This window comes from Globicephala melas, chromosome 1 (genome assembly GCF_963455315.2).
Source record: "Globicephala melas chromosome 1, mGloMel1.2, whole genome shotgun sequence".
Lineage (NCBI taxonomy): Eukaryota > Metazoa > Chordata > Mammalia > Artiodactyla > Delphinidae > Globicephala > Globicephala melas.
The window spans coordinates 126,655,103-126,669,955 of NC_083314.1; positions in this window are offsets into that span (position 1 = coordinate 126,655,103).

Sequence of the window (14,853 nt, forward strand, 5' to 3'; positions counted from 1 at the left end):
ACGGCTGCTTTCAGAAAATGTATATTTAAATATTAACAACATTTGAGGAGCAAATACTCCCAGAGATGAACATCTGCTTTGAATCTACAATTACTTATGCATCTTCCCTGTGCCTCCTCTATGTCTGTATTTTAAAAATTCTGTAGGTGAACAACTGAGGTTCAGTCTCAAGGTCATTGAAGCGACTGTGATTTTATTAGTATGATCATTGAATATTCTATAGAAATGTAATTGAAGGCATTAATATGTACAAACTAAATAAAACTATACAGGTGGTGGGAAAAGTTATTTATGGTCCCGGAATTTTACCATTTTGGGAAATAATATAATGTGTGTATCTCTGGAAACAATGTAAAAGCCTACTCAACAGAAGCAGTAAAAGAAATCTAAGCAATTCTGTAATTCTATGAGGAGAGTAATTTCACTGATGACAGCTTTCCATAATTTTACTCTTTTAGATAGCAAATAATTTTCCTTATTCTTTATTTTATTGCTATTTTGAATTGTACTCTTTGTTGGAGTTTCACCCTCTACTAATAATTCTTTGGGAGATGTATTTTCACTGTTTTTCATATGGCAGTTACTGCTGGCAGTACCTAGTTGAAACCAACAGAATTACAACTCTCTTCAATATCCCTACATGACATGGGTAATATTTCAGTTTAATCCAGGGGCATGAATTGAGTCAGGAACAACCATTTCAATATCTACTGCAGTTTGTTTAGGCTTAACATAGACTAGCTACCATATCCTCTCTCGGTGAACCACATTAAATTGCTTACAGAGACCTGCTCAGAAAGCAAAAGGCATGGCTTTGCTATTCTCATGACATGCTTTTGCCTAATAATCATGAAAGCTGTAAGAAGAAATCCACCACAAATGCCCTTCAAAAACTCCATACTACCACCCAACGACCAGGTTCCCACAAGAGAAGTTAAATAGCTATTAAAATTACTGCGCTTTTATATAACATTATGTTTAGTACAATTTTTCTTAAAAACCAAAGGATTTCATCTGTAATAATAGACCAGTCCTGTTTCCCTGTAGCCCTGTCCATAATATGACTCTGCTACATACTTACCATGTAAGAGACTGAATGAATGTGAAATGATTAATCCATACTCTCAATAGTTCTAGAATTAAGGACATTAGTTTACAAATGATTGGCTGAGGTAAAGGAATTTTTTATAGCCATATAGAAGAAAATAGATTTGGTGCCAAATGAAAAGATCTTCAGTAAAACAGGGCCAAGTTCTTTATAAAGCCTATTTGTTTCCCCTTAAACTGTATGAATGCACTTGTTTGTATCAAAAACCCATCATTGGGCTTCCTTGGTGGCGCAGTGGTTAAGAAGCCGCCTGCCAACGCAGGGAACACCGGTTCGAGCCCTGGTCCGGAAAGATCCCACATGCTGCAGAGCAACTAAACCCCGCGAGCCACAACTATTAAGCCCACTGGCCTAGAGCCTGTGCTCCGTAACAGGAGAAGCCACAACAAGGAGAAGCCCGCGCACCACAACAAAGAGTAGCCCCCGGTCGCCGCAACTAGAGAAAGCCCGCACGCAGCAACAAAGACCCAACACAGTCAAAAATAAATAAATTAAATAAATAAAATTTTGAAAATCATTATTAAGGATATCATCAATGAACTTAAACAACAGATTTTGCTGAAACTAACACATAGTAGGAACGTAGTAATAAATGTCGGTCCAGTGAGTGAATGAAGCCATATGGTTATGACTCATTCCTTCTAGCTGGAGGTAAATGTATAACACTACACATAAAGATAATTGAAGAATTGTATAAATTGTCCTGATAAAATAAATTAAAGCTTGAAAGTGATTTTTTTGGTAAATTATCAGAACAGTTGTTACATCTATTGCTCAATAACCCTGGCTTGTTTTTGGCAGTGTGGTAGGTAGAAAAAGCATGATAAGTGAACCAAAAGAGGAGACTGGAATTCTAGTCCTGACTTTTAGCTTTGGGCTAATTAGCTTTTGGCACTGGACAAAAGACTACAACAATCCATGTACTAGGCTCCCTTATGCATAATGCGGAACTATGAGTTATTTGATGTTATAACCTGTTCTAACATGCTGTCTATGTAGGGAGCATGATTTGCTAACTTCCACAATACAGAAAAAGATATTTTGATTAGTTTGTGTTATTTCTTTCATATCAGCTTATAACTATCGATTAATACTAATCATCATTGACCAGATTTGAGGCATTAACCTATTACTTATTTATTGAGCAGATATTTATTGCAACATATAATGTGACAAAGTACTGGACTGTTACTCCTTTTGCTTAATTTTTATAAATGCTAGTTCCTGTATCTTCCTATATTTTCATTTTCCTGGTCACGTATCACTACTTGGTCAGGCATACAGTGGGCAGAAAGTGAAAATTTGCTTTATTTTGTCCCTGATGACATAGCCATGGAACAAACAAGATGAAGAAATCGTTGGTTATCATTTGATAATGCTGTGCAACGTTGATAAATCACACTATTGGTTATATTGAAATGTGTGTTGGCTTTAAGGAAGTCAAACTCTTCTGAAATTATTGAGGCCATCTCATCTTCACTCCTCTGAATATCCTATTCTGTGGCACAGATCAATGCACTGAAGCTTCATGATTCCCTGAAGTGCTTTTAGTACATTGGTAGTGCCACTTCTTTATACTCAAAACCTCTTGGGGGAAAACTGCTAGATGTATCATCTGCTTAGTTCTGCTCTCTTCCCTTCTTAAACTACTGATCTCTGCTCCCAATTCTGCTTCATCAGGAATATCTCTTAAACAGATGTCTTCTTCATTTTCTGTTATTCTAATAATAATCAAAGACACTCTGTAGGTCTTTTGAACTTAACAGACTGACGAGTCTTTAAGCCTGTATTAAATTTGTTCTAAAACCTTTGCTTATGAGTCTATGTAAACAGTTTTCAAGACACTTCCCTAATTTTAAGAAATGTAAAAAACAAAAAAAACCCAAATCCCCAAATTACCTATGTAATATGAAAATGAAGTATGATTTTGCATTTACAATGTTTTGGTTTGGGTTTTAATTTGGCAGGAGGATGCATAATAATATTTCAACAGACTTAGCTTTCTAATTATTTTGTAGAGATTAGTATTCACAGGCATACCTCATTTTATTGTGCTTTGCTTTATTGCACTTTGCAGATATTGCATTTTTTACAAATTGAAGATTGTGGCAACGCTGTATTGTCAGATGATGGTTAGCATTTTTTAGCAATAAAGTATTTTAAAATTAAGGTATGTACTTTTTTTTTAGGCATAATGCTATTGCACAATTAATAGACTACAGTATAGTACAAACATAATTTTATATGCACTGGGAAACCAAAACATTTGTGTGACTCGCTTTATTGCAATACTCACTTTATTGAGGTGATCTGGAACTGAACCTGTGATATCACCAAGGTAGGCCTATAAATAAGTTTATATTTCCCAACACTTATCAACTAAAAGTTACTGTGACTTGGGAGTTCCATTTACATCAAAAGATTTTATTGCGCTCCTACTAGATGCAAAGTAGTAGGCACTCACGAAGAATTGACTAGAACCTTTTCTGCTTTCTAGATGCTTGTAGTCTAGTAAGAAAGATAAATCAAGTTTCTACACTACTTGACTAGAGTCAGATAAGGACCAAAAGAGAAGTATAAATACTAAGTTCAAAGGAGAGACAGAACATCTAGACAAAAGCCTTAGGAAAGGTGGCTTTTGAGGAGGGCTTTGAAAAGGAAAGGATTTTAACAAGTGAGGATGAATCATTCTAAAAGGAGGAAATACACTAAACAAAAGTACAAAGGCTGAAATGTGCAGGCATGTTTGGAGGACAAAAGCTGATAATTTGGTTGGACTACATGTAGGCTTTGTATATGCAAGTAATAAGAACTGAAACTGAAAGCTATATTGGGCCAAATATCTTTTATAATGATCTAAATGTTATTATATGATATGATACTATTTTGTTATATGTTGACCCAGGTTTATACATAAAAATTTCACTGGATCCACAGTAACTAAAGCCAAGGTCAGATGCGATATTTATAATTTTCTGGATAATACCACTTCTTATGTAATTAATTTTATAAAAATAAGTGGGTTGATCATTAAGAATAGAACTTCTACACAGTTAATAATAAGGGACTCTCCAGGCTTCAGGAAACAGAGTTAAGAACCTTAAAGTCGTATTAAACAAAGCTAAAAGTAACATAACAGAATTTAAATTAAACATGAAACATTGAATATGCAGATTTATCTTCATTTATCTTCATGAAACCCTACAAAAAAATTACTGCAAAGGCATAAAAAAATGCATAAAACCAAAGTGATAAAGTAAATCAAAAAACAATGGCAAGTAAGACATGCCAACAATATTTCAGAAGACAAGAAGCAGATAGATGCCTAGTTACTGAATATGATTTGAGTTTTCTATGATTTGGTAAGTGACTGGTAGAGGAAAGAAGTAGAAGTGGGGTACGGAAAATCAAAAGAAGAAAGCTGATTCATGCCATTAGCACCATAAGGCTTAGAAATTACAGATGATAGGTATCTCTTAATGTGGGGGAGTAAGGAATAGGGTAAGTAGGAGTACCCCAAACCTCTCCCTTAGTCCCACAGCCAGACCAGTGTCTCTCCCCAGCAGAATAAACTAGTGATATTCTACTTATGTATCTATCTTATCTATCTTTATCTATCTATCTATCTATCTAACTATCTATCTATCTGTCATGAATTGAATTGTATCCCCTCAAAATTCATATGTTGAAGTCCTAACCCTTGGTACCTCAGAGTGTGACTGTATTTGGAGGCCTTTAAAAAGATAATTAAGGCAAAATGAGACTGTATGGGTGGATCAATCTGACTAATCCAATACGACTAGTATCCTTATAAGAAAGGAAATTAGGGTACTCCCCTGGTGGTCCAGTGGTTAAGACTCCACACTCCCAATGCAGGGGGCCCGGGTTCAATCCCAGGTTGGGGAAGTAGATCCTGCATGCTGCAACTAAGAGCCCGCATGCCACAACTAAAAGATCCTGCATGCCACAACGAAGATCCCGTGTGCGGCAACTAAGACCCTGCCCAGACAAATAAATAAATAAATATGAATAAAAGAAGTTCACACCTATAAAATTTTAAAGGAAAAAAAGAAAGAAAATGAGGACAAAGACACACAGAAACAAACAAACAAACAAAAAACCACGTGGCCATAGCAAGAAGGCGGCCATCTACAGGCCAAAAAGAAACTAAACCTGCCAACACCTTGATCTTGGATTTCTAGCCTCCAGAACTGCGAGAAAATAAATTTCTGTTAAGCCACTCAGTCTGTGGTAAGGCAGCCCTAGAACACTAATATGTTATCTGTCTATCTGCCCATCCATCTGTCTATCTGCTTTATTATGACTCCTAAGAAGGAATGTAGAGGAGGGTAATCAAGAATAACTGCTTTGTCACAGGAGTGTAAGAGAAGGCTCTTTTTATTAGGTTTATAAGGGATAACTTCTCCTGGGAAATGACATTGAAGGTAAGATCTGAAAGGTGAGGAGAAGCCTGTCACACAAATATTTAGAGGCACAATTTTTAGGCAAAAGGAAGTTTAAGGGCAAGGATCCTCAGGTATAAAGGAGCACGGCAGGTTGGGAACTAATCAGCATGGATAGAGTATAGTAAGGAAGGAGGGTGACAGAATGAAGTGGGTTTGGAGATATAAGAAAGGCCACAATATTATTTTATCCTTATGATAAATTTTTCATTTCTGCCTTAGTGGGTCTGAATCTTAGTGAGTAAACTATGAGAAATATCAAATTTTATTTATTTCTCTAAGTCCACTTAAATCCATCTCCCAGCCCTTATCCTACCATACTGGCTGGGATTTTATCTCATTTGTTATTGCTCCCACTCTCACACCCACTCAAAGTATTATGTAAAGGTTCTAGGGTCTTGGGCAACACCGATAGCTCAGGAAGTTTCCTTCAATAAGTGGTCATTTGGCAGCAGGGGTCACTGCTGAGACACACACTAACTCAGTTCTCAGGGTCTCTTGGGATTTGGAGACTGAGCTGAGCTTAGTGTGTGTGAAACTTAAGTGAAGCAGGATTTTGTGCTCCAGTGGTGACCACAATTACATCCCCTCTGAGGTTTTGCCCCTTTTGATGTCAGTATCATGAGCACTGAATAAGTCCCTACCACCAATAGAGCCCACAAAGGCTATCCTCTCACTGCACTGAGAGGAAAAAAGCTCTTGCTCTTGCTCTTGCCCTCACCCTTGCCCTTCCTAAACTCTCTTAAAGACATTACATTCCCTCTCCTCTCCTCCCTTACATAAGCTCTTCAAAGAGTTTAGGCTTTCACAAAAGATACAGAGAGATGTTGCCTTCAAGCAGCTTCTAATTTAGGTCCTACAAATAACCCTGAAGATATGAAATATAGAGTTTGGCTATCCAGCAATATTTACAATAGCCAAAGACATGGAAACAACCTAAGTGTTCATCGATGGATGAATGGATAAAAAGTACAAGGGAATACTGTTCAACCATAAAAAAAAAAAGGAAATTCTTCTATTTGTGAGAACATAAATGGACCTTGAAGGCATTATGCTAAGTGAAATAAGTCAGCAGAGAGAGACAAACACTGTATGATCTCACTTATGTGTGGGGAAAAAAAAACCTCACAGAAAAAGAGAGCAGATTTGTAGCTACCAAAGTTGGGCGTGGGGGTGAGGGGAGATGAAATTGGAGGAAGGTGCTCAAAAGGTACAAACTTCTAGTTATAAGATAAATAAGTACTATAAATGTAATGTATAACATAATGACTACAGTTAACACAGATGTATGATATATATGAAAGTTGTTAAGAGAGTTAATCCTGAGTTCTCATTACAAGGAGAAAAATTTTTTTTCCATTTCTTTTTATTATATCTATATGAGATGATGGGTGTTAACTAAACTTATTGTGGTAAATATTTCACAACATATATAAGTCAAACCTTTATGTTGTACACTTTATACAGTGATGTATAGCAATTATATCTCAATAAAACTAGGAAAAATAAAAGAGAGGGGGCAAGAACTGCATTTTAAAAAGGCCTGGTTGGGCCTTCGCTGGTGGTGCAATGGTTGAGAGTCCGCCTGCCAATGCAAGGGACACGGGTTCGTGCCCCGGTCCAGGAAGATCCCACATGCCGGGGAGCGGCTAGACCCGTGAGCCGTGGCCGCTGAGCCTGAGCGTCCGGAGCCCTGTGCTCCGCAACGGGAGAGGCCACAACAGTGAGAGGCCCACGTACCGCAAAAAAACAAACAAACAAAAAGAAAACCCCACAAAAAAGGCCTGGTTATCTATTTGAAATAAAGAAAGAAGTTAAGGAAGAATAACCAAAAATTAATATCTCAATAAATTATTTTGTCTCACTAGCTTGAGTAATTTTGTTTTCTTTCAAACAACAATAATAACATTTACCTAATGGTAACATCAAGCAGTCTCCTGAAAGCTTATAGTATTTATATAGTTTACTACTTTGGCTTAGAATCCACAATCCCCTCTTTCTCACCATTCCCTCTACTCTGACATGTGCTGGTTTTCTGGGTAATAGATTGTTTGGCCTGTCTAAATGTTTTAGTATAGTACTCAGCTAATTTATTTGCCTATTTTTTCTCTTGGAAATTGGTAGCTATTGGAGCTGACTAAGTCAAACTATTGCTGACTCTTCTTCCCAAATATTTTAGACTTTGGCTAAGCATCTTTTCAAGAAATAGGAATACATGAGCCTTACAAAATCAAGAATGTTAAACCACTGAAGAGTTAACAAGATGGAACACTATAAAAGAAAAGCTATTCTAACTTAGAAATATATCCCCAATTAAATATGCTGTATACTTCTTTCAGTAATCTTAAATCAGTCTTCATGCAGTGTTTACAGAAGACATATTCTCCAGACAGTGCTCGATGTGGGAAAAGCTTTTATTTTGAGGCTAAAAATGATGGATTTTCTAAATTGTCATAGGCTGTGGTTTAGCAGCTGCATTCTGCATGGTCCCTACACAGCTTATTCTTCTAATTATGCTGTGACAGCTTCCCCAGTGGATTAAAATCCACACTCAGAGTTCTCTTGTCTTTAACCTTTCATCCCCATGACTCCCTACTCCACAGATGCCTCTCCTAATGTCTAGTTCTAAGTCTGGGGACTTCTTAGATAAAGTACTAAGAAGGTACTTTTAGTACCTGCACGATAAAAGAAAAAGGTGATTGTAGTCTTTCTCTGATCTTTCGCGTCTAAATTCTACATACATATTAAGCACTGAAAAATGAAAAAGTAATCTATTCTATAATACAAATGTTATCTGGTCCTTCATTCAGCTTTTAGAAAGTGATAAACCTTTGATGAGTCTATCCAGGGCAACTTATTTTTTAAAAAAAGAAAAGAAAAAGCAGGCTTTGCCATACAGTAGTACCTCATTTAATGGCATAAAAGTGGCCTGGTATAGATAATTATTCACACAACTGAGGCTTACTTCTTAATAAGTCAAATCTTTAACCTTTTTTTTTGGTTCAAAATCTTTTAGTAGGTGTATGGCCTCCTTAACCAGAATATGCTAGAAACAATTTAATATTCCTTTATTCAAGATAATGATTTACAACATCTAGACCATCGAGGGAATACAGTTTGGTTCATTTTGGCTCTCCATCTTCCTTGATGTTTCTCCACCAAATCCAGGCTTACCTGTAAGAATATGTGTATTTTTGTATTGTTCCCATTTCCTTCATCCCCTACAATGCTCTCAGTTTCGATGACCTACTGAGGGTAGGGAAATCAGATATACAAGCCAGGGGTCAAGAATAAAGTTTCTTGATCTTTCAGCAGCTATTTAAGAATTGGTCTTCTTTTAAACAGTCATAGGCATTCTTGTGAAGAGTTACATTCATCAAAGTTATGGTAGGGTTTTCTAGCACCTAATATGATGAAATAATTTGGATGTATGCTTTTAAAGTAAATCAATTTCCCTGGATTTAGGATGATGAATTGGGAATCTGGAAGGTTCTCCAGAGAACAAGGTGAGAGGTCTTAAGAAAATTCTCACTCCCTGCATTCATCTAAAAGATAAATTATTTTCTCTCAGAAAAATGGAGGGAAAAGAGATGGATTCCAAGAAGGTCTAGTGAAGGAAGGGAGAAGCATGAGAGAGAATATAGTCCCCATGCTGAGGCTGAAGTTTCTTTTCTGACCTCTACCAGGCTCCAGGGGACCTTTAAAAGGTCAGGATAGGGAAATGAAGGAGTAGAAAGAGAACTGCAAGACTCCGGGACCCAAGGGAAAGAAAAGACATGGATCCACTGACATCTCAGTGAAGTACCAATGTATCAGGCAACATGCCATAGGTAACCGTCCTCAGCATAGGAGTGGAATTTGCTTCTTGCTGCTACTAATCACCAAGTTGCCTAGCCATTCCTTGTTTGGCTTTTCAGCTGTTCCATTACATTTGTAACACATTCTCTGTATTTCAGTTCCCTGTATAATACATTTGTGGTGTTTATACACTAGATGGTAGTTGTGTTTTTCCAGTCAGAACTTAATGATACCAAAGACATTTTAAATCTTATTTAATCTTTACATGTTCCCTGAAAGGTAGTAATCATTACTTCTATTTTACAGATGAGAAAAAGCAAAAGTCAGTGAATTTTAGATCTTTGCTCAAGGTCACAACACTAGTAAGTGGTCGAGCCATGATTCAAATCTAGTTCCAAAGTCACCCTTAAATTGCTCTTCCTGCCAAGAGAAATGGCAACAGCAGAAAAAAAAAAAAAAAAAAAAAAAACCCAGGCCTGAAAACAGCTGTTTAACTGCAGCATAGTAGTCCTAGGCCAGAGCAGTTAATTATAGAGAACTCCACCCATACTGAACGCTGCAAGTGTGGGAGGAGAGGTGTCCTTGCTTCAGAGCAAAGTGCCAAGCTCCAAAGAAGCAATGCCTTCTCCACTCTGGACCAAAGAATGAGCCTGGGGTTGTTTGGCCTGAGGTGACCAGCACTGAAGGGTACAGGCTCTTTGGTGGGGCTAATGGTGGACTCCAGGAAGGGTCATGACAAGTACTTCCCAGAACTTCTGCTGCCAGTGTCCTTGTCCCTGTGGTGAGCCACAGCCACCCCCCGCCTCTGCAGGAGACCCTCCAACACTAGCAGCCGTGTGGATGAAAGGCTCTTGGTGCTGCAGCCAGGAGTCAGTGCTGTGCCTCTGGGTGGGAGAGCCAACTTAAGGACACTGGTCCACAAGAGACTTCCCAGATCCACATAATATCAAACGGCGAAAATCACCCAGAGATCTCCATCTCAACACCAGCACCCAGCTTCACTCAACGACCAGCAAGCTACAGTGCTAGACACCCTATGCCAAACAACTAGCAAGACAGGAACACAACCCCACCCATTAGCAGAGAGGCTGCCTAAAATCATAATAAGTCCACAGACACCCCAAAACACCACCAGACGTGGACCTGCCCACCAGAAAGACAAGATCTAGCCTCATCCACCAGAACACAGGCACTAGTCCCCTCCACCAGGAAGCCTACACAACCCACTGAACCAACCTTAGCCACTGGGGACAGACACCAAAAACAACGGGAACTACGAACCTGCAGCCTGCAAAAAGGAGACCCCAAACACAGAAAGATAAGCAAAATGCAAAGACAGAAAAACACACAGCAAATGAAGGAGCAAGATAAAAACTCACCAGACCTAACAAATGAAGAGGAAATAGGCAGTCTATCTGAAAAAGAATTCAGAATAATGATAGTAAAGATGATCTAAAATCTTGGAAATAGAATAGACAAAATGCAAGAAACATTTAACAAGGACCTAGAAGAACTAAAGATGAAACAAACAACAATGAACAACACAATAAATGAAATTTAAAATACACTAGATGGGATCAATAGCAGAATAACTGAGGCAGAAGAATGGATAAGTGACCTGGAAGATAAAATAGTGGAAATAACTACTGCAGAGCAGAATAAAGAAAAAAGAATGAAAAGAACTAAGGACAGTCTCAGAGACCTCTGGGACAACATTAAACACACCAACATTCGAATTATAGGGGTTTCAGAAGAAGAAGAGAAAAAGAAAGGGACTGAGAAAATATTTGAAGACATTATAGTTGAAAACTTCCCTAATATGAGAAAGGAAATAGTTATTCAAGTCCAGGAAGCACAGAGAGTCCCATACAGGATAAATCCAAGGAGAAATACACCAAGACACATATTAATCAAACTGTCAAAAATTAAATACAAAGAAAGCATATTAAAAGCAGCAAGGGAGAAACAACAAAAAACACACAAGGGAATCCCCATAAGGTTAACAGCTGATCTTTCAGCAGAAACTCTGCAAGCCAGAAGGGACTGGCAGGACATATATAAAGTGATGGAGAAAAACCTGCAACCAAGATTACTCTACTGAGCAAGGATCTCATTCAGATTTGATGGAGAAATTAAAAACTTTACAGATGAGCAAAAGCTGAGAGAGTTCAGCACCACCAAACCAGCTTTACAACAAATGCTAAAGGAACTTCTCTAGGCAAGAAACACAAAAGAAGGAAAAGACCTACAATAATAACCCAAAACAATTAAGAAAATGGTAATAGGAACATATATATCGATAATTACCTTAAATGTAAATGGAATAAATGCTCACACCAAAAGACACAGATTGGCTGAATGGATACAAAATCAAGACCCATATATAGGCTGTCTACAAGAGACCCACTTCAGATCTAGAGACACATACAGACTGAAAGTAAGGGGATGGAAACAGATATTTCATGCAAATGGAAACCAAAAGAAAGCTGGATTAGCAATCCTCATATCAGACAAAATAGACTTTAAAATAAAGACTATTAGAAAAGACAAAGAAGGACACTACATAATGATCAAGGGATTGATCCAAGAAGATATAACAATTGTAAATATTTATGCACCCAACATAGGAGCACCTCAATACATAAGGTAAATACTAACAGCCATAAAAGGGGAAATCGACAGTAACACATTCAGAGTAGGGGACTTTAACACCCCACTTTCACCAATGGACAGATCATCCAAAATAAAAATAAATAAGGAAACACAAGCTTTAAATGATACATTAAATAATATGGAGTTAATTGATGTTTATAGGACATTCCATCCAAAAACAACAGAATACACATTTTTCTCAAATGCTCATGGAACATTCTCCAGGAGAGATAATATCTTGGGTCACAAATCAAGCCCTGGTAAATTTAAGAAAATTGAAATTGTATCAAGTATCTTTTCCGACTACAATGCTATGATAATAGATATCAATTACAGGAAAAGATCTGTAAAAAATACAATCACATGGAGGCTAAACAATACACTACTTAATAACGAAGTGATAACTGAAGAAATCAAAGAGGAAATCAAAAAATACCTAGAAACAAATGACAATGGAGACACGATGACCCAAAACCTATGGGATGCAGCAAAAGCAGTTCTAAGATGGAAGTTTATAGCAATACAATCCTACCTTAAGAAACAGGAAACATCTCGAATAAACAACCTAACCTTGCACCTAAAGCAATTAGAGAAAGAAGAACAAAAAAACCCCCAAAGTTAGCAGAAGGAAAGAAATCATAAAAATCAGATCAGAAATAAAAGAAAAAGAAATGAAGGAAATGATAGCAAAGATCAATAAAACTAAAAGCTGGTTCTTTGAGAAGATAAAAAAAATAAACCATTAGCCACACTCATCAAGAAAAAAAAAGGGAGAAGACTCAAATCAATAGAATTAGAAATGAAAAAGGAGAAGTAACAACTGACACTGCAGAAATACAAAAGATCATGAGAGATTACTACAAGCAACTCTATGCCAATAAAATGGACAACCTGGAAGAAATGGACAAATTCTTAGAAACACACAACCTGCCAAGACTGAATCAGGAAGAAATAGAAAATATGAACAGACCAATCACAAGCACTGAAATTGAAACTGTGATTAAAAATCTTCCAACAAACAAAAGCCCAGGACTAGATGGCTTCACAGGCGAATTCTATCAAACATTTAGAGAAGAGCTAACACCTATCCTTCTCAAACTCTTCCAAAATATAGCAGAGGGAGGAACACTCCCAAACTCATTCTATGAGGCCACCATCACCCTGATACCAAAACCAGACAAGGATGTCACAAAGAAAGAAAACTACAGGCCAATATCACTGATGAACATAGATGCAAAAATCCTCAACAAAATACTAGCAAACAGAATCCAACAGCACATTAAAAGGATCATACACCATGATCAAGTGGGGTTTATTCCAGGAATGCAAGCATTCTCCAATGTACACAAATCAATCAATGTGATAAACCATATTAACAAATTGAAGGAGAAAAAACATATAAGCAGCTCAATAGATGCAGAAAAAGCTTTCAACAAAATTCAACACCCATTTATGATAAAAACCCTGCAGAAAGTAGGCATAGAGGGAACTTTCCTCAGCATAATAAAGGCCATATATGACAAACCCACAGCCAACATCGTCCTCATTGGTGAAAAACTGAAAGCATTTCCACTAAGATCAGGAACAAAACAAGGTTGCCCACTCTCACCACACTTATTCAACAGTTTTGGAAGTTTTGGCCACAGCAATCAGAAAAGAAAAGGAAATAAAAGGAATCCAAATCAGAAAAGAAGAAGTAAAGCTGTCAGAGTTTGCAGATGACATGATACTATACATAGAGAATCCTAAAGATACTACCAGAAAACTACTAGAGCTAATCAATGAATTTGGTAAAGTAGCAGGATACAAAATTAATGCACAGAGATCTCTGGCATTCCTATACACTAATGATAAAATACCTGAAAGTGAAATCAAGAAAACACTCCCATTTACCATTGCAACAAAAAGAATAAAATATCTAGGAATAAACCTACCTAAGGAGACAAAAGACCTGTATGCAGAAAATTATAAGACACTGATGAAAGAAATTAAACACGATACAAATAGATGAAGAGATATACTATGTTCTTGGATTGGAAGAATCCACATTGTGAAAATGACTCTACTACCCAAAGCAGTCTACAGATTCAATGCAATCCCTATCAAACTACCACTGGCATTTTTCACAGAACTAGAACAAAAAATTTCACAATTTTTATGGAAACACAAAAGACCCCGAATAGCCAAAGCTATCCTGAGAACGAAAAACGGAGCTGGAGGAATCAGGTTCCCTGACTTCAGACTATACTACAAAGCTACAGTAATCAAGACAATATGGTACTGACACAAAAACAGAAAGATATATCAATGGAACAGGATAGAAAGCCCAGAGATAAACCCACACACATATAGTAACTTTTTCTTTGATAAAGGAGGCAGGATTGTACAGTGGAGAAAGGACAGCCTCTTCAATAAGTGGTGCTGGGAAAACTGGACAGCTACATGTAAAAGAATGAAATTAGAACACTCCCTAACACCATACACAAAAATAAACTCAAACTGGATTAAAGACCTAAATGTAAGGCCAGACACTCTAAACCTCTTAGAGGAAAACATAGGCAGAACACTCAATGACATAAATCACAGCAAGATCCTTTTTGACCCACCTCCTAGAGAAATGGAAATAAAAACAAAAAGAAACAAATGGGTCCTAATGAAACTTCAAAGCTTTTACACAGCAAAGGAAACCATAAACAAGACCAAAAGACAACCCTCAGAATGGGAGAAAATATTTGCAAATGAAGCAACTGACAAAGGATTCATCTCCCAAATTTATAAGCACCTCATGCAGCTGAATAACAAAAGAACAAACAACCCAATCCAAAAACGGGC